Source organism: Hemiscyllium ocellatum, unplaced genomic scaffold, assembly GCF_020745735.1.
Source record: "Hemiscyllium ocellatum isolate sHemOce1 unplaced genomic scaffold, sHemOce1.pat.X.cur. scaffold_3155_pat_ctg1, whole genome shotgun sequence".
Taxonomy (NCBI): Eukaryota; Metazoa; Chordata; class Chondrichthyes; order Orectolobiformes; family Hemiscylliidae; genus Hemiscyllium; species Hemiscyllium ocellatum.
In genome coordinates this window covers 12,603-36,509 of record NW_026868329.1, presented here as the reverse complement: position 1 = coordinate 36,509, position 23,907 = coordinate 12,603, and the positions used below count along the sequence as shown (strand labels likewise).

Genomic DNA, 23,907 nt, shown 5'->3' with positions numbered 1-23,907 from the left:
GAGTTTAATTGGACCTAAGTTATTGCGCAAATGCCCTCCGAACTGACATCAGCTCTGAACGAATGCACATGCAAGGCTTTCAAGCTCTCGTTTCGGCACTGCAGTGCTACATTGCAACATCGCAACATCTCACGAGGCAACACGGATCTTCGTGTCCTTCAGCTGTTCATCACAGAAGGAACTTTGCCGTGGTCGTTGAATGCGGGAAGAAAACACCCCTTCCAAGGAGTTCCCGGTGCAGAGGGGTGAACGGCAGATCCTCGATGCACTGCTCACGTGTAAAGGTGACACCCAGATTTAAACTGGGGACCTCTTGATTTGCAGTCAAATGCTCTACCACTGAGCTACACCCCCCATGGGCCCAACGCACTGCATGTTCACACTTTCCACATACTACAGTGACAATTGTCTAAAACACCTCTCTTGTCTGCGCCTTTCAACAGTTTACGTGCAGCAGAGATGTTTTGTATGTGAAACCTATTTCCAAAATGACTGTCTGACTTCAATAGCATTTGCATCGGCAATGGAAATGGCTGAGTGGCAGAGTTTAAATGGATGTAAGTTATTGCGCAAATGCCCTCCGAACTGACATCAGCTCTGAACGAATGCACGTGCAAGGCTTTCAAGCTCTCGTTTCGGCACTGCAGTGCTACATTGCAACATCTCACGACGCAACACGGATCTTCGTGTCCTTCAGCTGTTCATCACAGAAGGAACTTTGCCGTGGTCGTTGAATGCGGGAAGAAAACACCCCTTCCAAGGTGTTCCCTGTGCAGAGGGGTAAACGGCAGATCCTCGATTCACTGCTCACGTGTAAAGGGGGCACCCAGATTTGAACTGGGGACCTCTTGATCTGCAGTCAAATGCTCTACCACAGAGCTACACCCCCCAGTTGGGGAACGCGCTGCATGCTCACACTTTCCACATACTACAGTGACAAATGTCTAAAACACCTCTCTTGTCTGCGCCTTTCAACAGTTTACGTGCAGCAGAGATGTTTTGTATGTGAAACCTATTTCCAAAATGACTGTCTGACTTGAATAGCATTTGCATCGGCAATGGAAATGGCTGAGTGGCAGAGTTTAAATGGACGTAAGTTATTGCGCAAATGCCCTCCGAACTGACATCAGCTCTGAACGAATGCACATGCAAGGCTTTCAAGCTCTGGTTTCGGCACTGCCGTGCTACATTGCAACATCTCACGAGGCAACACGGATCTTCGTGTCCTTCAGCTGTTCATCACAGAAGGAACTTTGCCGTGGTCGTTGAATGCGGGAAGAAAACACCCCTTCCAAGGTGTTCCCTGTGCAGAGGGGGTAAACGGCAGATCCTCGATGCACTGCTCACGTGCAAAGGGGGCACCCAGATTTGAACTGGGGACCTCTTGATCTGCAGTCAAATGCTCTACCACTGAGCTACACCCCCCCCATGTGCCCAATGCACTGCATGTTCACACTTTCCACATACTACAGTGACAATTGTCTAAAACACCTCTCTTGTCTGCGCCTTTCAACAGTTTACGTGCAGCAGAGATGTTTTGTATGTGAAACCTATTTCCAAAATGACTGTCTGACTTCAATAGCATTTGCATCGGCAATGGAAATGGCTGAGTGGCAGAGTTTAATTGGACCTAAGTTATTGAGCAAATGCCCTCCGAACTGACATCAGCTCTGAACGAATGCACATGCAAGGCTTTCAAGCTCTCGTTTCGGCACTGCAGTGCTACATTGCAACATCGCAACATCTCACGAGGCAACACGGATCTTCGTGTCCTTCAGCTGTTCATCACAGAAGGAACTTTGCCGTGGTCGTTGAATGCGGGAAGAAAACACCCCTTCCAAGGTGTTCCCTGTGCAGAGGGTAAACGGCAGATCCTCGATGCACTGCTCACGTGTAAAGGGGCACCCAGATTTGAACTGAGGACCTCTTGATCTGCAGTCAAATGCTCTACCACTGAGCTACACCCCCCCATGTGCCCAACGCACTGCATGTTCACACTTTCCACATACTACAGTGACAATTGTCTAAAACACCTCTCTTGTCTGCGCCTTTCAACAGTTTACGTGCAGCAGAGATGTTTTGTATGTGAAACCTATTTCCAAAATGACTGTCTGACTTCAATAGCATTTGCATCGGCAATGGAAATGGCTGAGTGGCAGAGTTTAATTGGACGTAAGTTATTGCGCAAATGCCCTCCGAACTGACATCAGCTCTGAACGAATGCACATGCAAGGCTTTCAAGCTCTCGTTTCGGCACTGCAGTGCTACATTGCAACATCTCACGAGGCAACACGGATCTTCGTGTCCTTCAGCTGTTCATCACAGAAGGAACTTTGCCGTGGTCGTTGAATGCGGGAAGAAAACACCCCTTCCAAGAGTTCCCGGTGCAGAGGGGTGAACGGCAGATCCTCGATGCACTGCTCACGTGTAAAGGGGGCACCCAGATTTGAACTGGGGACCTCTTGATCTGCAGTCAAATGCTCTACCACTGAGCTACACCCCCCAAGTGCCCAACGCACTGCATGTTCACACTTTCCACATACTACAGTGACAATTGTCTAAAACACCTCTCTTGTCTGCGCCTTTCAACAGTTTACGTGCAGCAGAGATGTTTTGTATGTGAAACCTATTTCCAAAATGACTGTCTGACTTCAATAGCATTTGCATCGGCAATGGAAATGGCTGAGTGGCAGAGTTTAAATGGACGTAAGTTATTGCGCAAATGCCCTCCGAACTGACATCAGCTCTGAACGAATGCACATGCAAGGCTTTCAAGCTCTCGTTTCGGCACTGCAGTGCTACATTGCAACATCGCAACATCTCACGAGGCAACACGGATCTTCGTGTCCTTCAGCTGTTCATCACAGAAGGAACTTTGCCGTGGTCGTTGAATGCGGGAAGAAAACACCCCTTCCAAGGAGTTCCCGTGCAGAGGGGTGAACGGCAGATCCTCGATGCACTGCTCACGTGTAAAGGGGGCACCCAGATTTGAACTGGGGACCTCTTGATCTGCAGTCAAATGCTCTACCACTGAGCTACACCCCCCCATGGGCCCAACGCACTGCATGTTCACACTTTCCACATACTACAGTGACAATTGTCTAAAACACCTCTCTTGTCTGCGCCTTTCAACAGTTTACGTGCAGCAGAGATGTTTTGTATGTGAAACCTATTTCCAAAATGACTGTCTGACTTCAATAGCATTTGCATCGGCAATGGAAATGGCTGAGTGGCAGAGTTTAAATGGACGTAAGTTATTGCGCAAATGCCCTCCGAACTGACATCAGCTCTGAACGAATGCACATGCAAGGCTTTCAAGCTCTCGTTTCGGCACTGCAGTGCTACATTGCAACATCTCACGAGGCAACACGGATCTTCGTGTCCTTCAGCTGTTCATCACAGAAGGAACTTTGCCGTGGTCGTTGAATGCGGGAAGAAAACACCCCTTCCAAGGAGTTCCCGGTGCAGAGGGGTGAACGGCAGATCCTCGATGCACTGCTCACGTGTAAAGGGGGCACCCAGATTTGAACTGGGGACCTCTTGATCTGCAGTCAAATGCTCTACCACTGAGCTACACCCCCCAATGGCCCAAAACACTGCATGTTCACACTTTCCACATACTACAGTGACAATTGTCTAAAACACCTCTCTTGTCTGCGCCTTTCAACAGTTTACGTGCAGCAGAGATGTTTTGTATGTGAAACCTATTTCCAAAAATGACTGACTTCAATAGCATTTGCATCGGCAATGGAAATGGCTGAGTGGCAGAGTTTAATTGGACGTAAGTTATTGCGCAAATGCCCTCCGAACTGACATCAGCTCTGAACGAATGCACATGCAAGGCTTTCAAGCTCTCGTTTCGGCACTGCAGTGCTACATTGCAACATCTCACGAGGCAACACGGATCTTCGTGTCCTTCAGCTGTTCATCACAGAAGGAACTTTGCCGTGGTCGTTGAATGCGGGAAGAAAACACCCCTTCCAAGGAGTTCCTGGTGCAGAGGGGCGAAACGGCAGATCCTCGATGCACTGCTCACGTGTAAAGGGGGCACCCAGATTTGAACTGGGGACCTCTTGATCTGCAGTCAAATGCTCTACCACTGAGCTACACCCCCCCATGTGCCCAACGCACTGCATGTTCACACTTTCCACATACTACAGTGACAATTGTCTAAAACACCTCTCTTGTCTGCGCCTTTCAACAGTTTACGTGCAGCAGAGATGTTTTGTATGTGAAACCTATTTCCAAAATGACTGTCTGACTTCAATAGCATTTGCATCGGCAATGGAAATGGCTGAGTGGCAGAGTTTAATTGGACGTAAGTTATTGCGCAAATGCCCTCCGAACTGACATCAGCTCTGAACGAATGCACATGCAAGGCTTTCAAGCTCTCGTTTCGGCACTGCAGTGCTACATTGCAACATCGCAACATCTCACGAGGCAACACGGATCTTCGTGTCCTTCAGCTGTTCATCACAGAAGGAACTTTGCCGTGGTCGTTGAATGCGGGAAGAAAACACCCCTTCCAAGGAGTTCCCGGTGCAGAGGGGTGAACGGCAGATCCTCGATGCACTGCTCACGTGTAAAGGGGGCACCCAGATTTGAACTGGGACCTCTTGATCTGCAGTCAAATGCTCTACCACTGAGCTACACCCCCCAGGTGGGGAACTCGCTGCATGCTCACACTTTCCACATACTACAGTGACAATTGTCTAAAACACCTCTCTTGTCTGCGCCTTTCAACAGTTTACGTGCAGCAGAGATGTTTTGTATGTGAAACCTATTTCCAAAATGACTGTCTGACTTCAATAGCATTTGCATCGGCAATGGAAATGGCTGAGTGGCAGAGTTTAAATGGACGTAAGTTATTGCGCAAATGCCCTCCGAACTGACATCAGCTCTGAACGAATGCACATGCAAGGCTTTCAAGCTCTCGTTTCGGCACTGCAGTGCTACATTGCAACATCGCAACATCTCACGAGGCAACACGGATCTTCGTGTCCTTCAGCTGTTCATCACAGAAGGAACTTTGCCGTGGTCGTTGAATGCGGGAAGAAAACACCCCTTCCCAGGTGTTCCCTGTGCAGAGGGTAAACGGCAGATCCTCGATGCACTGCTCACGTGTAAAGGGGGCACCCAGATTTGAACTGGGGACCTCTTGATCTGCAGTCAAATGCTCTACCACTGAGCTACACCCCCCATGTGCCCAATGCACTGCATGTTCACACTTTCCACATACTACAGTGACAATTGTCTAAAACACCTCTCTTGTCTGCGCCTTTCAACAGTTTACGTGCAGCAGAGATGTTTTGTATGTGAAACCTATTTCCAAAATGACTGTCTGACTTCAATAGCATTTGCATCGGCAATGGAAATGGCTGAGTGGCAGAGTTTAATTGGACCTAAGTTATTGCGCAAATGCCCTCCGAACTGACATCAGCTCTGAACGAATGCACATGCAAGGCTTTCAAGCTCTGGTTTCGGCACTGCCGTGCTACATTGCAACATCGCAACATCTCACGAGGCAACACGGATCTTCGTGTCCTTCAGCTGATCATCACAGAAGGAACTTTGCCGTGGTCGTTGAATGCGGGAAGAAAACACCCCTTCCAAGTGTTCCCTGTGCAGAGGGGTGAACGGCAGATCCTCGATGCACTGCTCACGTGTAAAGGGGGCACCCAGATTTGAACTGGGGACCTCTTGATCTGCAGTCAAATGCTCTACCACTGAGCTACACCCCCCCATGTGCCCAACGCACTGCATGTTCACACTTTCCACATACTACAGTGACAATTGTCTAAAACACCTCTGTTGTCTGCGCCTTTCAACAGTTTACGTGCAGCAGAGATGTTTTGTATGTGAAACCTATTTCCAAAATGACTGTCTGACTTCAATAGCATTTGCATCGGCAATGGAAATGGCTGAGTGGCAGAGTTTAATGGACGTAAGTTATTGCGCAAATGCCCTCCGAACTGACATCAGCTCTGAACGAATGCACATGCAAGGCTTTCAAGCTCTCGTTTCGGCACTGCAGTGCTACATCGCAACATCTCACGAGGCAACACGGATCTTCGTGTCCTTCAGCTGTTCATCACAGAAGGAACTTTGCCGTGGTCGTTGAATGCGGGAAGAAAACACCCCTTCCAAGGAGTTCCCGGTGCAGAGGGTGAACGGCAGATCCTCGATGCACTGCTCACGTGTAAAGGTGGCACCCAGATTTGAACTGGGGACCTCTTGATCTGCAGTCAAATGCTCTACCACTGAGCTACACCCCCCCCATGGGCCCAACGCACTGCATGTTCACACTTTCCACATACTACAGTGACAATTGTCTTAAACACCTCTCTTGTCTGCGCCTTTCAACAGTTTACGTGCAGCAGAGATGTTTTGTATGTGAAACCTATTTCCAAAATGACTGTCTGACTTCAATAGCATTTGCATCGGCAATGGAAATGGCTGAGTGGCAGAGTTTAAATGGATGTAAGTTATTGCGCAAATGCCCTCCGAACTGACATCAGCTCTGAACGAATGCACGTGCAAGGCTTTCAAGCTCTCGTTTCGGCACTGCAGTGCTACATTGCAACATCTCACGACGCAACACGGATCTTCGTGTCCTTCAGCTGTTCATCACAGAAGGAACTTTGCCGTGGTCGTTGAATGCGGGAAGAAAACACCCCTTCCAAGGTGTTCCCTGTGCAGAGGGGAAAACGGCAGATCCTCGATGCACTGCTCACGTGTAAAGGGGGCACCCAGATTTGAACTGAGGACCTCTTGATCTGCAGTCAAATGCTCTACCACTTGGCTACACCCCCCCCATGTGCCCAAGGCACGGCATGTTCACACTTTCCACATACTACAGTGACAATTGTCGAAAACACCTCTCTTGTCTGCGCCTTTCAACAGTTTACGTGCAGCAGAGATGTTTTGTATGTGAAACCTATTTCCAAAATGACTGTCTGACTTCAATAGCATTTGCATCGGCAATGGAAATGGCTGAGTGGCAGAGTTTAAATGGACGTAAGTTATTGCGCAAATGCCCTCCGAACTGACATCAGCTCTGAACGAATGCACATGCAAGGCTTTCAAGCTCTGGTTTCGGCACTGCCGTGCTACATTGCAACATCTCACGAGGCAACACGGATCTTCGTGTCCTTCAGCTGTTCATCACAGAAGGAACTTTGCCGTGGTCGTTGAATGCGGGAAGAAAACACCCCTTCCCAGGTGTTCCCTGTGCAGAGGGGTAACGGCAGATCCTCGATGCACTGCTCACGTGTAAAGGGGGCACCCAGATTTGAACTGGGGACCTCTTGATCTGCAGTCAAATGCTCTACCACTGAGCTACACCCCCCCCATGTGCCCAATGCACTGCATGTTCACACTTTCCACATACTACAGTGACAATTGTCTAAAACACCTCTCTTGTCTGCGCCTTTCAACAGTTTACGTGCAGCAGAGATGTTTTGTATGTGAAACCTATTTCCAAAATGACTGTCTGACTTCAATAGCATTTGCATCGGCAATGGAAATGGCTGAGTGGCAGAGTTTAATTGGACCTAAGTTATTGCGCAAATGCCCTCCGAACTGACATCAGCTCTGAACGAATGCACATGCAAGGCTTTCAAGCTCTGGTTTCGGCACTGCCGTGCTACATTGCAACATCTCACGAGGCAACACGGATCTTCGTGTCCTTCAGCTGTTCATCACAGAAGGAACTTTGCCGTGGTCGTTGAATGCGGGAAGAAAACACCCCTTCCAAGAAGTTCCCGGTGCAGAGGGGTGAACGGCAGATCCTCGATGCACTGCTCACGTGTAAAGGGGGCACCCAGATTTGAACTGGGGAACCTCTTGATCTGCAGTCAAATGCTCTACCACTGAGCTACACCCCCCAGGTGCCCAACGCACTGCATGTTCACACTTTCCACATACTACAGTGACAAATGTCTAAAACACCTCTCTTGTCTGCGCCTTTCAACAGTTTACGTGCAGCAGAGATGTTTTGTATGTGAAACCTATTTCCAAAATGACTGTCTGACTTCAATAGCATTTGCATCGGCAATGGAAATGGCTGAGTGGCAGAGTTTAAATGGACGTAAGTTATTGCGCAAATGCCCTCCGAACTGACATCAGCTCTGAACGAATGCACGTGCAAGGCTTTCAAGCTCTCGTTTCGGCACTGCAGTGCTACATTGCAACATCTCACGAGGCAACACGGATCTTCGTGTCCTTCAGCTGTTCATCACAGAAGGAACTTTGCCGTGGTCGTTGAATGCGGGAAGAAAACACCCCTTCCAAGGAGTTCCCTGTGCAGAGGGGAAAACGGCAGATCCTCGATGCACTGCTCACGTGTAAAGGGGCACCCAGATTTGAACTGAGGACCTCTTGATCTGCAGTCAAATGCTCTACCACTGAGCTACACCCCCCATGTGCCCAACGCACTGCATGTTCACACTTTCCACATACTACAGTGACAATTGTCGAAAACACCTCTCTTGTCTGCGCCTTTCAACAGTTTACGTGCAGCAGAGATGTTTTGTATGTGAAACCTATTTCCAAAATGACTGTCTGACTTCAATAGCATTTGCATCGGCAATGGAAATGGCTGAGTGGCAGAGTTTAAATGGACGTAAGTTATTGCGCAAATGCGCTCCGAACTGACATCAGCTCTGAACGAATGCACATGCAAGGCTTTCAAGCTCTCGTTTCGGCACTGCAGTGCTACATTGCAACATCTCACGAGGCAACACGGATCTTCGTGTCCTTCAGCTGTTCATCACAGAAGGAACTTTGCCGTGGTCGTTGAATGCGGGAAGAAAACACCCCTTCCAAGGTGTTCCCTGTGCAGAGGGTAAACGGCAGATCCTCGATGCACTGCTCACGTGTAAAGGGGGCACCCAGATTTGAACTGGGGACCTCTTGATCTGCAGTCAAATGCTCTACCACAGAGCTACACCCCCCAGTTGGGGAACGCACTGCATGCTCACACTTTCCACATACTACAGTGACAAATGTCTAAAACACCTCTCTTGTCTGCGCCTTTCAACAGTTTACGTGCAGCAGAGATGTTTTGTATGTGAAACCTATTTCCAAAATGACTGTCTGACTTGAATAGCATTTGCATCGGCAATGGAAATGGCTGAGTGGCAGAGTTTAAATGGACGTAAGTTATTGCGCAAATGCCCTCCGAACTGACATCAGCTCTGAACGAATGCACATGCAAGGCTTTCAAGCTCTGGTTTCGGCACTGCCGTGCTACATTGCAACATCTCACGAGGCAACACGGATCTTCGTGTCCTTCAGCTGTTCATCACAGAAGGAACTTTGCCGTGGTCGTTGAATGCGGGAAGAAAACACCCCTTCCAGGTGTTCCCTGTGCAGAGGGGTAACGGCAGATCCTCGATGCACTGCTCACGTGTAAAGGGGGCACCCAGATTTGAACTGGGACCTCTTGATCTGCAGTCAAATGCTCTACCACTGAGCTACACCCCCCCCATGTGCCCAATGCACTGCATGTTCACACTTTCCACATACTACAGTGACAATTGTCTAAAACACCTCTCTTGTCTGCGCCTTTCAACAGTTTACGTGCAGCAGAGATGTTTTGTATGTGAAACCTATTTCCAAAATGACTGTCTGACTTCAATAGCATTTGCATCGGCAGTGGAAATGGCTGAGTGGCAGAGTTTAAATGGATGTAAATTATTGCGCAAATGCCCTCCGAACTGACATCAGCTCTGAACGAATGCACATGCAAGGCTTTCAAGCTCTCGTTTCGGCACTGCAGTGCTACATTGCAACATCTCACGAGGCAACACGGATCTTCGTGTCCTTCAGCTGTTCATCACAGAAGGAACTTTGCCGTGGTCGTTGAATGCGGGAAGAAAACACCCCTTCCAAGGTGTTCCCGGTGCAGAGGGGTAAACGGCAGATCCTCGATGCACTGCTCACGTGTAAAGGTGGCACCCAGATTTGAACTGAGGACCTCTTGATCTGCAGTCAAATGCTCTACCACTTGGCTACACCCCCCCATGTGCCCAACGCACTGCATGTTCACACTTTCCACATACTACAGTGACAATTGTCTAAAACACCTCTCTTGTCTGCGCCTTTCAACAGTTTACGTGCAGCAGAGATGTTTTGTATGTGAAACCTATTTCCAAAATGACTGTCTGACTTCAATAGCATTTGCATCGGCAATGGAAATGGCTGAGTGGCAGAGTTTAATGGACGTAAGTTATTGCGCAAATGCCCTCCGAACTGACATCAGCTCTGAACGAATGCACATGCAAGGCTTTCAAGCTCTCGTTTCGGCACTGCAGTGCTGCATTGCAACATCTCACGAGGCAACACGGATCTTCGTGTCCTTCAGCTGTTCATCACAGAAGGAACTTTGCCGTGGTCGTTGAATGCGGGAAGAAAACACCCCATCCAAGGAGTTCCCGGTGCAGAGGGGTGAACGGCAGATCCTCGATGCACTGCTCACGTGTAAAGGGGGCACCCAGATTTGAACTGGGGACCTCTTGATCTGCAGTCAAATGCTCTACCACTGAGCTACACCCCCCATGTGCCCAACGCACTGCATGTTCACACTTTCCACATACTACAGTGACAATTGTCTAAAACACCTCTCTTGTCTGCGCCTTTCAACAGTTTACGTGCAGCAGAGATGTTTTGTATGTGAAACCTATTTCCAAAATGACTGTCTGACTTCAATAGCATTTGCATCGGCAATGGAAATGGCTGAGTGGCAGAGTTTAATTGGACGTAAGTTATTGCGCAAATGCCCTACGAACTGACATCAGCTCTGAACGAATGCACATGCAAGGCTTTCAAGCTCTCGTTTCGGCACTGCAGTGCTACATTGCAACATCTCACGAGGCAACACGGATCTTCGTGTCCTTCAGCTGTTCATCACAGAAGGACTTTGCCGTGGTCGTTGAATGCGGGAAGAAAACACCCCTTCCAAGGAGTTCCCGGTGCAGAGGGGCGAACGGCAGATCCTCGATGCACTGCTCACGTGTAAAGGGGGCACCCAGATTTGAACTGGGGACCTCTTGATCTGCAGTCAAACGCTGTACCACTGAGCTACACCCCCCAGGCGCCCAACGCACTGCATGTTTACACTTTCCACATACTACAGTGACAATTGTCTAAACACCTCTCTTGTCTGCGCCTTTCAACAGTTTACGTGCAGCAGAGATGTTTTGTATGTGAAACCTATTTCCAAAATGACTGTCTGACTTCAATAGCATTTGCATCGGCAATGGAAATGGCTGAGTGGCAGAGTTTAATTGGACCTAAGTTATTGCGCAAATGCCCTCCGAACTGACATCAGCTCTGAACGAATGCACATGCAAGGCTTTCAAGCTCTCGTTTCGGCACTGCAGTGCTACATTGCAACATCGCAACATCTCACGAGGCAACACGGATCTTCGTGTCCTTCAGCTGTTCATCACAGAAGGAACTTTGCCGTGGTCGTTGAATGCGGGAAGAAAACACCCCTTCCAAGGAGTTCCCGGTGCAGAGGGGTGAACGGCAGATCCTCGATGCACTGCTCACGTGTAAAGGGGCACCCAGATTTGAACTGGGGACCTCTTGATTTGCAGTCAAATGCTCTACCACTGAGCTACACCCCCCATGGGCCCAACGCACTGCATGTTCACACTTTCCACATACTACAGTGACAATTGTCTAAAACACCTCTCTTGTCTGCGCCTTTCAACAGTTTACGTGCAGCAGAGATGTTTTGTATGTGAAACCTATTTCCAAAATGACTGTCTGACTTCAATAGCATTTGCATCGGCAATGGAAATGGCTGAGTGGCAGAGTTTAAATGGATGTAAGTTATTGCGCAAATGCCCTCCGAACTGACATCAGCTCTAAACGAATGCACGTGCAAGGCTTTCAAGCTCTCGTTTCGGCACTGCAGTGCTACATTGCAACATCTCACGACGCAACACGGATCTTCGTGTCCTTCAGCTGTTCATCACAGAAGGAACTTTGCCGTGGTCGTTGAATGCGGGAAGAAAACACCCCTTCCAAGGTGTTCCCTGTGCAGAGGGTAAACGGCAGATCCTCGATGCACTGCTCACGTGTAAAGGGGGCACCCAGATTTGAACTGAGGACCTCTTGATCTGCAGTCAAATGCTCTACCACTTGGCTACACCCCCCCCATGTGCCCAACGCACTGCATGTTCACACTTTCCACATACTACAGTGACAATTGTCTAAAACACCTCTCTTGTCTGCGCCTTTCAACAGTTTACGTGCAGCAGAGATGTTTTGTATGTGAAACCTATTTCCAAAATGACTGTCTGACTTCAATAGCATTTGCATCGGCAATGGAAATGGCTGAGTGGCAGAGTTTAATTGGACCTAAGTTATTGCGCAAATGCCCTCCGAACTGACATCAGCTCTGAACGAATGCACATGCAAGGCTTTCAAGCTCTCGTTTCGGCACTGCAGTGCTACATTGCAACATCTCACGAGGCAACACGGATCTTCGTGTCCTTCAGCTGTTCATCACAGAAGGAACTTTGCCGTGGTCGTTGAATGCGGGAAGAAAACACCCCTTCCCAGGTGTTCCCTGTGCAGAGGGGTAACGGCAGATCCTCGATGCACTGCTCACGTGTAAACGGGGCACCCAGATTTGAACTGGGGACCTCTTGATCTGCAGTCAAATGCTCTACCACTGAGCTACACCCCCCAGGCGCCCAACGCACTGCATGTTCACACTTTCCACATACTACAGTGACAATTGTCTAAAACACCTCTCTTGTCTGCGCCTTTCAACAGTTTACGTGCAGCAGAGATGTTTTGTATGTGAAACCTATTTCCAAAATGACTGTCTGACTTCAATAGCATTTGCATCGGCAATGGAAATGGCTGAGTGGCAGAGTTTAATTGGACCTAAGTTATTGCGCAAATGCCCTCCGAACTGACATCAGCTCTGAACGAATGCACATGCAAGGCTTTCAAGCTCTCGTTTCGGCACTGCAGTGCTACATTGCAACATCGCAACATCTCACGAGGCAACACGGATCTTCGTGTCCTTCAGCTGTTCATCACAGAAGGAACTTTGCCGTGGTCGTTGAATGCGGGAAGAAAACACCCCCTTCCAAGGTGTTCCCTGTGCAGAGGGTTAAACGGCAGATCCTCGATGCACTGCTCACGTGTAAAGGGGGCACCTAGATTTGAACTGGGGATCTCTTGATCTGCAGTCAAATGCTCTACCACTTGGCTACACCCCCCCATGTGCCCAACGCACTGCATGTTCACACTTTCCACATACTACAGTGACAATTGTCTAAAACACCTCTCTTGTCTGCGCCTTTCAACAGTTTACGTGCAGCAGAGATGTTTTGTATGTGAAACCTATTTCCAAAATGACTGTCTGACTTCAATAGCATTTGCATCGGCAATGGAAATGGCTGAGTGGCAGAGTTTAATTGGACGTAAGTTATTGCGCAAATGCCCTACGAACTGACATCAGCTCTGAACGAATGCACATGCAAGGCTTTCAAGCTCTCGTTTCGGCACTGCAGTGCTACATTGCAACATCTCACGAGGCAACACGGATCTTCGTGTCCTTCAGCTGTTCATCACAGAAGGAACTTTGCCGTGGTCGTTGAATGCGGGAAGAAAAACACCCCTTCCAAGGAGTTCCCGGTGCAGAGGGGTGAACGGCAGATCCTCGATGCACTGCTCACGTGTAAAGGGGGCACCCAGATTTGAACTGGGGACCTCTTGATCTGCAGTCAAATGCTCTACCACTGAGCTACACCCCCCAGGTGCCCAAGGCACGGCATGTTCACACTTTCCACATACTACAGTGACAATTGTCTAAAACACCTCTCTTGTCTGCGCGTTCCAACAGTTTACGTGCAGCAGAGATGTTTTGTATGTGAAACCTATTTCCAAAATGACTGTCTGACTTCAATAGCATTTGCATCGGCAATGGAAATGGCTGAGTGGCAGAGTTTAAATGGATGTAAGTTATTGCGCAAATGCCCTCCGAACTGACATCAGCTCTGAACGAATGCACGTGCAAGGCTTTCAAGCTCTCGTTTCGGCACTGCAGTGCTACATTGCAACATCTCACGACGCAACACGGATCTTCGTGTCCTTCAGCTGTTCATCACAGAAGGAACTTTGCCGTGGTCGTTGAATGCGGGAAGAAAACACCCCTTCCAAGGTGTTCCCTGTGCAGAGGGGAAAACGGCAGATCCTCGATGCACTGCTCACGTGTAAAGGGGGCACCCAGATTTGAACTGAGGACCTCTTGATCTGCAGTCAAATGCTCTACCACTTGGCTACACCCCCCCCCATGTGCCCAAGGCACGGCATGTTCACACTTTCCACATACTACAGTGACAATTGTCGAAAACACCTCTCTTGTCTGCGCCTTTCAACAGTTTACGTGCAGCAGAGATGTTTTGTATGTGAAACCTATTTCCAAAATGACTGTCTGACTTGAATAGCATTTGCATCGGCAATGGAAATGGCTGAGTGGCAGAGTTTAATGGACGTAAGTTATTGCGCAAATGCCCTCCGAACTGACATCAGCTCTGAACGAATGCACATGCAAGGCTTTCAAGCTCTGGTTTCGGCACTGCCGTGCTACATTGCAACATCTCACGAGGCAACACGGATCTTCGTGTCCTTCAGCTGTTCATCACAGAAGGAACTTTGCCGTGGTCGTTGAATGCGGGAAGAAAACACCCCTTCCCAGGTGTTCCCTGTGCAGAGAAGTAAACGGCAGATCCTCGATGCACTGCTCACGTGCAAAGGGGGCACCCAGATTTGAACTGGGGACCTCTTGATCTGCAGTCAAATGCTCTACCACTGAGCTACACCCCCCCCATGTGCCCAATGCACTGCATGTTCACACTTTCCACATACTACAGTGACAATTGTCTAAAACACCTCTCTTGTCTGCGCCTTTCAACAGTTTACGTGCAGCAGAGATGTTTTGTATGTGAAACCTATTTCCAAAATGACTGTCTGACTTCAATAGCATTTGCATCGGCAGTGGAAATGGCTGAGTGGCAGAGTTTAATGGACGTAAGTTATTGCGCAAATGCCCTCCGAACTGACATCAGCTCTGAACGAATGCACATGCAAGGCTTTCAAGCTCTCGTTTCGGCACTGCAGTGCTACATTGCAACATCTCACGACGCAACACGGATCTTCGTGTCCTTCAGCTGTTCATCACAGAAGGAACTTTGCCGTGGTCGTTGAATGCGGGAAGAAAACACCCCTTCCAAGGTGTTCCCGGTGCAGAGGGGTAAACGGCAGATCCTCGATGCACTGCTCACGTGTAAAGGTGGCACCCAGATTTGAACTGAGGACCTCTTGATCTGCAGTCAAATGCTCTACCACTGAGCTACACCCCCCATGTGCCCAACGCACTGCATGTTCACACTTTCCACATACTACAGTGACAATTGTCTAAAACACCTCTCTTGTCTGCGCCTTTCAACAGTTTACGTGCAGCAGAGATGTTTTGTATGTGAAACCTATTTCCAAAATGACTGTCTGACTTCAATAGCATTTGCATCGGCAATGGAAATGGCTGAGTGGCAGAGTTTAATTGGACGTAAGTTATTGCGCAAATGCCCTACGAACTGACATCAGCTCTGAACGAATGCACATGCAAGGCTTTCAAGCTCTCGTTTCGGCACTGCAGTGCTGCATTGCAACATCTCACGAGGCAACACGGATCTTCGTGTCCTTCAGCTGTTCATCACAGAAGGAACTTTGCCGTGGTCGTTGAATGCGGGAAGAAAACACCCCATCCAAGGAGTTCCCGGTGCAGAGGGGGCGAACGGCAGATCCTCGATGCACTGCTCACGTGTAAAGGGGGCACCCAGATTTGAACTGGGACCTCTTGATCTGCAGTCAAATGCTCTACCACTGAGCTACACCCCCCCATGTGCCCAATGCACTGCATGTTCACACTTTCCACATACTACAGTGACAATTGTCTAAAACACCTCTCTTGTCTGCGCCTTTCAACAGTTTACGTGCAGCAGAGATGTTTTGTATGTGAAACCTATTTCCAAAATGACTGTCTGACTTCAATAGCATTTGCATCGGCAATGGAAATGGCTGAGTGGCAGAGTTTAATTGGACGTAAGTTATTGCGCAAATGCCCTACGAACTGACATCAGCTCTGAACGAATGCACATGCAAGGCTTTCAAGCTCTCGTTTCGGCACTGCAGTGCTACATTGCAACATCTCACGAGGCAACACGGATCTTCGTGTCCTTCAGCTGTTCATCACAGAAGGAACTTTGCCGTGGTCGTTGAATGCGGGAAGAAAACACCCCTTCCAAGGAGTTCCCGGTGCAGAGGGGCGAACGGCAGATCCTCGATGCACTGCTCACGTGTAAAGGGGGCACCCAGATTTGAACTGGGGACCTCTTGATCTGCAGTCAAACGCTGTACCACTGAGCTACACCCCCCAGGCGCGCAACGCACTGCATGTTTACACTTTCCACATACTACAGTGACAATTGTCTAAAACACCTCTCTTGTCTGCGCCTTTCAACAGTTTACGTGCAGCAGAGATGTTTTGTATGTGAAACCTATTTCCAAAATGACTGTCTGACTTCAATAGCATTTGCATCGGCAATGGAAATGGCTGAGTGGCAGAGTTTAATTGGACCTAAGTTATTGCGCAAATGCCCTCCGAACTGACATCAGCTCTGAACGAATGCACATGCAAGGCTTTCAAGCTCTCGTTTCGGCACTGCAGTGCTACATTGCAACATCGCAACATCTCACGAGGCAACACGGATCTTCGTGTCCTTCAGCTGTTCATCACAGAAGGAACTTTGCCGTGGTCGTTGAATGCGGGAAGAAAACACCCCTTCCAAGGAGTTCCCGGTGCAGAGGGGTGAACGGCAGATCCTCGATGCACTGCTCACGTGTAAAGGTGACACCCAGATTTAAACTGGCGACCTCTTGATTTGCAGTCAAATGCTCTACCACTGAGCTACACCCCCCCATGGGCCCAACGCACTGCATGTTCACACTTTGCACATACTACAGTGACAATTGTCTTAAACACCTCTCTTGTCTGCGCCTTTCAACAGTTTACGTGCAGCAGAGATGTTTTGTATGTGAAACCTATTTCCAAAATGACTGTCTGACTTCAATAGCATTTGCATCGGCAATGGAAATGGCTGAGTGGCAGAGTTTAAATGGATGTAAGTTATTGCGCAAATGCCCTCCGAACTGACATCAGCTCTAAACGAATGCACGTGCAAGGCTTTCAAGCTCTCGTTTCGGCACTGCAGTGCTACATTGCAACATCTCACGACGCAACACGGATCTTCGTGTCCTTCAGCTGTTCATCACAGAAGGAACTTTGCCGTGGTCGTTGAATGCGGGAAGAAAACACCCCTTCCAAGGTGTTCCCTGTGCAGAGGGGGTAAACGGCAGATCCTCGATGCACTGCTCACGTGTAAAGGGGGCACCCAGATTTGAACTGAGGACCTCTTGATCTGCAGTCAAATGCTCTACCACTTGGCTACACCCCCCCCATGTGCCCAACGCACTGCATGTTTACACTTTCCACATACTACAGTGACAATTGTCTAAAACACCTCTCTTGTCTGCGCCTTTCAACAGTTTACGTGCAGCAGAGATGTTTTGTATGTGAAACCTATTTCCAAAATGACTGTCTGACTTCAATAGCATTTGCATCGGCAATGGAAATGGCTGAGTGGCAGAGTTTAATTGGACGTAAGTTATTGCGCAAATGCCCTACGAACTGACATCAGCTCTGAACGAATGCACATGCAAGGCTTTCAAGCTCTCGTTTCGGCACTGCAGTGCTACATTGCAACATCTCACGAGGCAACACGGATCTTCGTGTCCTTCAGCTGTTCATCACAGAAGGAACTTTGCCGTGGTCGTTGAATGCGGGAAGAAAACACCCCTTCCAAGGAGTTCCCGGTGCAGAGGGGCGAACGGCAGATCCTCGATGCACTGCTCACGTGTAAAGGGGCACCCAGATTTGAACTGGGGACCTCTTGATCTGCAGTCAAATGCTCTACCACTGAGCTACACCCCCCAGGTGCCCAACGCACTGCATGTTCACACTTTCCACATACTACAGTGACAATTGTCTAAAACACCTCTCTTGTCTGCGCGTTCCAACAGTTTACGTGCAGCAGAGATGTTTTGTATGTGAAACCTATTTCCAAAATGACTGTCTGACTTCAATAGCATTTGCATCGGCAATGGAAATGGCTGAGTGGCAGAGTTTAAATGGACGTAAGTTATTGCGCAAATGCGCTCCGAACTGACATCAGCTCTGAACGAATGCACATGCAAGGCTTTCAAGCTCTCGTTTCGGCACTGCAGTGCTACATTGCAACATCTCACGAGGCAACACGGATCTTCGTGTCCTTCAGCTGTTCATCACAGAAGGAACTTTGCCGTGGTCGTTGAATGCGGGAAGAAAACACCCCTTCCAAGAAGTTCCCGGTGCAGAGGGGTAAACGGCAGATCCTCGATGCACTGCTCACGTGTAAAGGGGGCACCCAGATTTGAATTAAGGACCTCTTGATCTGCAGTCAAATGCTCTACCACTGAGCTACACCCCCCATGTGCCCAACGCACTGCATGTTTACACTTTCCACATACTACAGTGACAATTGTCTAAAACACCTCTCTTGTCTGCGCCTTTCAACAGTTTACGTGCAGCAGAGATGTTTTGTATGTGAAACCTATTTCCAAAATGACTGTCTGACTTCAATAGCATTTGCATCGGCAATGGAAATGGCTGAGTGGCAGAGTTTTATTGGACGTAAGTTATTGCGCAAATGCCCTCCGAACTGACATCAGCTCTGAACGAAAGCACATGCAAGGCTTTCAAGCTCTCGTTTCGGCACTGCAGTGCTACATTGCAACATCGCAACATCTCACGAGGCAACACGGATCTTCGTGTCCTTCAGCTGTTCATCACAGAAGGAACTTTGCCGTGGTCGTTGAATGCGGGAAGAAAACACCCCTTCCAAGGTGTTCCCTGTGCAGAGGGGTGAACGGCAGATCCTCGATGCACTGCTCACGTGTAAAGGGGGCACCCAGATTTGAACTGGGGACCTCTTGATCTGCAGTCAAATGCTCTACCACTGAGCTACACCCCCCCCATGTGCCCAACGCACTGCATGTTCACACTTTCCACATACTACAGTGACAATTGTCTAAAACACCTCTCTTGTCTGCGCCTTTCAACAGTTTACGTGCAGCAGAGATGTTTTGTATGTGAAACCTATTTCCAAAATGACTGTCTGACTTCAATAGCATTTGCATCGGCAATGGAAATGGCTGAGTGGCAGAGTTTAATTGGACGTAAGTTATTGCGCAAATGCCCTACGAACTGACATCAGCTCTGAACGAATGCACATGCAAGGCTTTCAAGCTCTCGTTTCGGCACTGCAGTGCTACATTGCAACATCTCACGAGGCAACACGGATCTTCGTGTCCTTCAGCTGTTCATCACAGAAGGAACTTTGCCGTGGTCGTTGAATGCGGGAAGAAAACACCCCTTCCACAGAGTTCCCGGTGCAGAGGGGCGAACGGCAGATCCTCGATGCACTGCTCACGGGCAAAGGGGGCACCCAGATTTGAACTGGGGACCTCTTGATCTGCAGTCAAATGCTCTACCACTGAGCAACACCCCCCAAGTGCCCAAGGCACGGCATGTTCACACTTTCCACATACTACAGTGACAATTGTCTAAAACACCTCTCTTGTCTGCGCCTTTCAACAGTTTACGTGCAGCAGAGATGTTTTGTATGTGAAACCTATTTCCAAAATGACTGTCTGACTTCAATAGCATTTGCATCGGCAATGGAAATGGCTGTGTGGCAGAGTTTAAATGGACGTAAGTTATTGCGCAAATGCCCTCCAAACTGACATCAGCTCTGAACGAATGCACATGCAAGGCTTTCAAGCTCTGGTTTCGGCACTGCCGTGCTCCATTGCAACATCTCACGACGCAACACGGATCTTCGAGTCCTTCAGCTGTTCATCACAGAAGGAACTTTGCCGTGGTCGTTGAATGCGGGAAGAAAACACCCCTTTCCAGGTGTTCCCTGTGCAGAGGGGTAAACGGCAGATCCTCGATGCACTGCTCACGTGTAAAGGGGCACCCAGATTTGAACTGGGGACCTCTTGATCTGCAGTCAAATGCTCTACCACTGAGCTACACCCACCAGGCGCACAACGCGCTGCATGTTCACACTTTCCACATACTACAGTGACAATTGTCTAAAACACCTCTCTTGTCTGCGCCTTTCAACAGTTTACGTGCAGCAGAGATGTTTTGTATGTGAAACCTATTTCCAAAATGACTGTCTGACTTCAATAGCATTTGCATCGGCAATGGAAATGGCTGAGTGGCAGAGTTTAATGGACGTAAGTTATTGCGCAAATGCCCTCCGAACTGACATCAGCTCTGAACGAATGCACATGCAAGGCTTTCAAGCTCTCGTTTCGGCACTGCAGTGCTACATTGCAACATCGCAACATCTCACGAGGCAACACGGATCTTCGTGTCCTTCAGCTGTTCATCACAGAAGGAACTTTGCCGTGGTCGTTGAATGCGGGAAGAAAACACCCCTTCCAAGGTGTTCCCTGTGCAGAGGGGTAAACGGCAGATCCTCGATGCACTGCTCACGTGTAAAGGGGCACCCAGATTTGAACTGGGGATCTCTTGATCTGCAGTCAAATGCTCTACCACTTGGCTACACCCCCCCCATGTGCCCAACGCACTGCATGTTTACACTTTCCACATACTACAGTGACAATTGTCTAAAACACCTCTCTTGTCTGCGCCTTTCAACAGTTTACGTGCAGCAGAGATGTTTTGTATGTGAAACCTATTTCCAAAATGACTGTCTGACTTCAATAGCATTTGCATCGGCAATGGAAATGGCTGAGTGGCAGAGTTTAATGGACGTAAGTTATTGCGCAAATGCCCTACGAACTGACATCAGCTCTGAACGAATGCACATGCAAGGCTTTCAAGCTCTCGTTTCGGCACTGCAGTGCTACATTGCAACATCTCACGAGGCAACACGGATCTTCGTGTCCTTCAGCTGTTCATCACAGAAGGAACTTTGCCGTGGTCGTTGAATGCGGGAAGAAAACACCCCCTTCCAAGGAGTTCCCGGTGCAGAGGGCGAACGGCAGATCCTCGATGCACTGCTCACGTGTAAAGGGGCACCCAGATTTGAACTGGGGACCTCTTGATCTGCAGTCAAATGCTCTACCACTGAGCTACACCCCCCATGTGCCCAACGCACTGCATGTTCACACTTTCCACATACTACAGTGACAATTGTCTAAAACACCTCTCTTGTCTGCGCGTTCCAACAGTTTACGTGCAGCAGAGATGTTTTGTATGTGAAACCTATTTCCAAAATGACTGTCTGACTTCAATAGCATTTGCATCGGCAATGGAAATGGCTGAGTGGCAGAGTTTAAATGGACGTAAGTTATTGCGCAAATGCGCTCCGAACTGACATCAGCTCTGAACGAATGCACATGCAAGGCTTTCAAGCTCTCGTTTCGGCACTGCAGTGCTACATTGCAACATCTCACGAGGCAACACGGATCTTCGTGTCCTTCAGCTGTTCATCACAGAAGGAACTTTGCCGTGGTCGTTGAATGCGGGAAGAAAACACCCCTTCCAAGGAGTTCCCGGTGCAGAGGGGTGAACGGCAGATCCTCGATGCACTGCTCACGTGTAAAGGGGGCACCCAGATTTGAACTGGGGACCTCTTGATCTGCAGTCAAATGCTCTACCACTGAGCTACACCCCCAAGGCGGAAAACACGTTGCATGCTCACACTTTCCACATACTACAGTGACAATTGTCTAAAACACCTCTCTTGTCTGCGCCTTTCAACAGTTTACGTGCAGCAGAGATGTTTTGTATGTGAAACCTATTTCCAAAATGACTGTCTGACTTCAATAGCATTTGCATCGGCAATGGAAATGGCTGAGTGGCAGAGTTTAATTGGACCTAAGTTATTGCGCAAATGCCCTCCGAACTGACATCAGCTCTGAACGAATGCACATGCAAGGCTTTCAAGCTCTCGTTTCGGCACTGCAGTGCTACATTGCAACATCGCAACATCTCACGAGGCAACACGGATCTTCGTGTCCTTCAGCTGTTCATCACAGAAGGAACTTTGCCGTGGTCGTTGAATGCGGGAAGAAAACACCCCTTCCAAGAAGTTCCCGGTGCAGAGGGGTGAACGGCAGATCCTCGATGCACTGCTCACGTGTAAAGGGGGCACCCAGATTTGAACTGGGGACCTCTTGATCTGCAGTCAAATGCTCTACCACTGAGCTACACCCCCCCATGCGCCCAACGCTCTGCATGTTCACACTTTCCACATACTACAGTGACAATTGTCTAAAACACCTCTCTTGTCGGCGCCTTTCAACAGTTTACGTGCAGCAGAGATGTTTTGTATGTGAAACCTATTTCCAAAATGACTGTCTGACTTCAATAGCATTTGCATCGGCAATGGAAATGGCTGAGTGGCAGAGTTTAAATGGACGTAAGTTATTGCGCAAATGCCCTCCGAACTGACATCAGCTCTGAACGAATGCACATGCAAGGCTTTCAAGCTCTCGTTTCGGCACTGCAGTGCTACATTGCAACATCTCACGAGGCAACACGGATCTTCGTGTCCTTCAGCTGTTCATCACAGAAGGAACTTTGCCGTGGTCGTTGAATGCGGGAAGAAAACACCCCTTCCAAGGAGTTCCCGGTGCAGAGGGGTGAACGGCAGATCCTCGGTGCACTGCTCACGTGTAAAGGGGGCACCCAGATTTAAACTGGGGACTTCTTGATTTGCAGTCAAATGCTCTACCACTGAGCTACACCCCCCATGGGCCCAACGCACTGCATGTTCACACTTTCCACATACTACAGTGACAATTGTCTTAAACACCTCTCTTGTCTGCGCCTTTCAACAGTTTACGTGCAGCAGAGATGTTTTGTATGTGAAACCTATTTCCAAAATGACTGTCTGACTTCAATAGCATTTGCATCGGCAATGGAAATGGCTGAGTGGCAGAGTTTAAATGGACGTAAGTTATTGCGCAAATGCCCGCCGAACTGACATCAGCTCTGAACGAATGCACATGCTAGGCTTTCAAGCTCTGGTTTCGGCACTGCCGTGCTACATTGCAACATCTCACGAGGCAACACGGATCTTCGTGTCCTTCAGCTGTTCATCACAGAAGGAACTTTGCCGTGGTCGTTGAATGCGGGAAGAAAACACCCCTTCCCAGGTGTTCCCGTGCAGAGGGGTAAACGGCAGATCCTCGATGCACTGCTCACGTGCAAAGGGGGCACCCAGATTTGAACTGGGGACCTCTTGATCTGCAGTCAAATGCTCTACCACTGAGCTACACCCCCCCATGTGCCCAACGCACTGCATGTTCACACTTTCCACATACTACAGTGACAATTGTCTAAAACACCTCTCTTGTCTGCGCCTTTCAACAGTTTACGTGCAGCAGAGATGTTTTGTATGTGAAACCTATTTCCAAAATGACTGTCTGACTTCAATAGCATTTGCATCGGCAATGGAAATGGCTGAGTGGCAGAGTTTAATTGGACGTAAGTTATTGCGCAAATGCCCTACGAACTGACATCAGCTCTGAACGAATGCACATGCAAGGCTTTCAAGCTCTCGTTTCGGCACTGCAGTGCTACATTGCAACATCTCACGAGGCAACACGGATCTTCGTGTCCTTCAGCTGTTCATCACAGAAGGAACTTTGCCGTGGTCGTTGAATGCGGGATGAAAACACCCCTTCCAAGGAGTTCCCGGTGCAGAGGGGTGAACGGCAGATCCTCGATGCACTGCT

At 48.9% G+C, this 23,907-nt stretch overlaps 15 non-coding genes across 15 annotated transcripts; all 15 read right to left on the bottom strand.

Moving 5' to 3' along the window:
* Positions 1–1,353: 1,353 nt before the first annotated feature.
* trnac-gca (transfer RNA cysteine (anticodon GCA)) lies at positions 1,354–1,425 on the bottom strand. The gene has a single exon. It is a non-coding gene; the product is annotated as a tRNA-Cys (tRNA).
* A 1,006-nt stretch (positions 1,426–2,431) lies between these two features.
* Positions 2,432–2,503, bottom strand: trnac-gca (transfer RNA cysteine (anticodon GCA)). Its single transcript has one exon. It is a non-coding gene; the product is annotated as a tRNA-Cys (tRNA).
* A 470-nt stretch (positions 2,504–2,973) lies between these two features.
* Positions 2,974–3,045, bottom strand: trnac-gca (transfer RNA cysteine (anticodon GCA)). The gene has a single exon. It is a non-coding gene; the product is annotated as a tRNA-Cys (tRNA).
* A 464-nt stretch (positions 3,046–3,509) lies between these two features.
* On the bottom strand, positions 3,510–3,581 carry trnac-gca (transfer RNA cysteine (anticodon GCA)). Its single transcript has one exon. It is a non-coding gene; the product is annotated as a tRNA-Cys (tRNA).
* Positions 3,582–4,042: 461 nt separating this feature from the next.
* On the bottom strand, positions 4,043–4,114 carry trnac-gca (transfer RNA cysteine (anticodon GCA)). Its single transcript has one exon. It is a non-coding gene; the product is annotated as a tRNA-Cys (tRNA).
* A 1,013-nt stretch (positions 4,115–5,127) lies between these two features.
* trnac-gca (transfer RNA cysteine (anticodon GCA)) lies at positions 5,128–5,199 on the bottom strand. Its single transcript has one exon. It is a non-coding gene; the product is annotated as a tRNA-Cys (tRNA).
* A 470-nt stretch (positions 5,200–5,669) lies between these two features.
* On the bottom strand, positions 5,670–5,741 carry trnac-gca (transfer RNA cysteine (anticodon GCA)). The gene has a single exon. It is a non-coding gene; the product is annotated as a tRNA-Cys (tRNA).
* Positions 5,742–7,276: 1,535 nt separating this feature from the next.
* Positions 7,277–7,348, bottom strand: trnac-gca (transfer RNA cysteine (anticodon GCA)). The gene has a single exon. It is a non-coding gene; the product is annotated as a tRNA-Cys (tRNA).
* A 3,138-nt stretch (positions 7,349–10,486) lies between these two features.
* Positions 10,487–10,558, bottom strand: trnac-gca (transfer RNA cysteine (anticodon GCA)). Its single transcript has one exon. It is a non-coding gene; the product is annotated as a tRNA-Cys (tRNA).
* A 3,154-nt stretch (positions 10,559–13,712) lies between these two features.
* trnac-gca (transfer RNA cysteine (anticodon GCA)) lies at positions 13,713–13,784 on the bottom strand. The gene has a single exon. It is a non-coding gene; the product is annotated as a tRNA-Cys (tRNA).
* A 1,000-nt stretch (positions 13,785–14,784) lies between these two features.
* On the bottom strand, positions 14,785–14,856 carry trnac-gca (transfer RNA cysteine (anticodon GCA)). Its single transcript has one exon. It is a non-coding gene; the product is annotated as a tRNA-Cys (tRNA).
* Positions 14,857–19,085: 4,229 nt separating this feature from the next.
* trnac-gca (transfer RNA cysteine (anticodon GCA)) lies at positions 19,086–19,157 on the bottom strand. Its single transcript has one exon. It is a non-coding gene; the product is annotated as a tRNA-Cys (tRNA).
* A 2,610-nt stretch (positions 19,158–21,767) lies between these two features.
* On the bottom strand, positions 21,768–21,839 carry trnac-gca (transfer RNA cysteine (anticodon GCA)). The gene has a single exon. It is a non-coding gene; the product is annotated as a tRNA-Cys (tRNA).
* Positions 21,840–22,310: 471 nt separating this feature from the next.
* On the bottom strand, positions 22,311–22,382 carry trnac-gca (transfer RNA cysteine (anticodon GCA)). The gene has a single exon. It is a non-coding gene; the product is annotated as a tRNA-Cys (tRNA).
* A 998-nt stretch (positions 22,383–23,380) lies between these two features.
* Positions 23,381–23,452, bottom strand: trnac-gca (transfer RNA cysteine (anticodon GCA)). The gene has a single exon. It is a non-coding gene; the product is annotated as a tRNA-Cys (tRNA).
* Between the last annotated feature and the right edge of the window lie 455 nt (positions 23,453–23,907).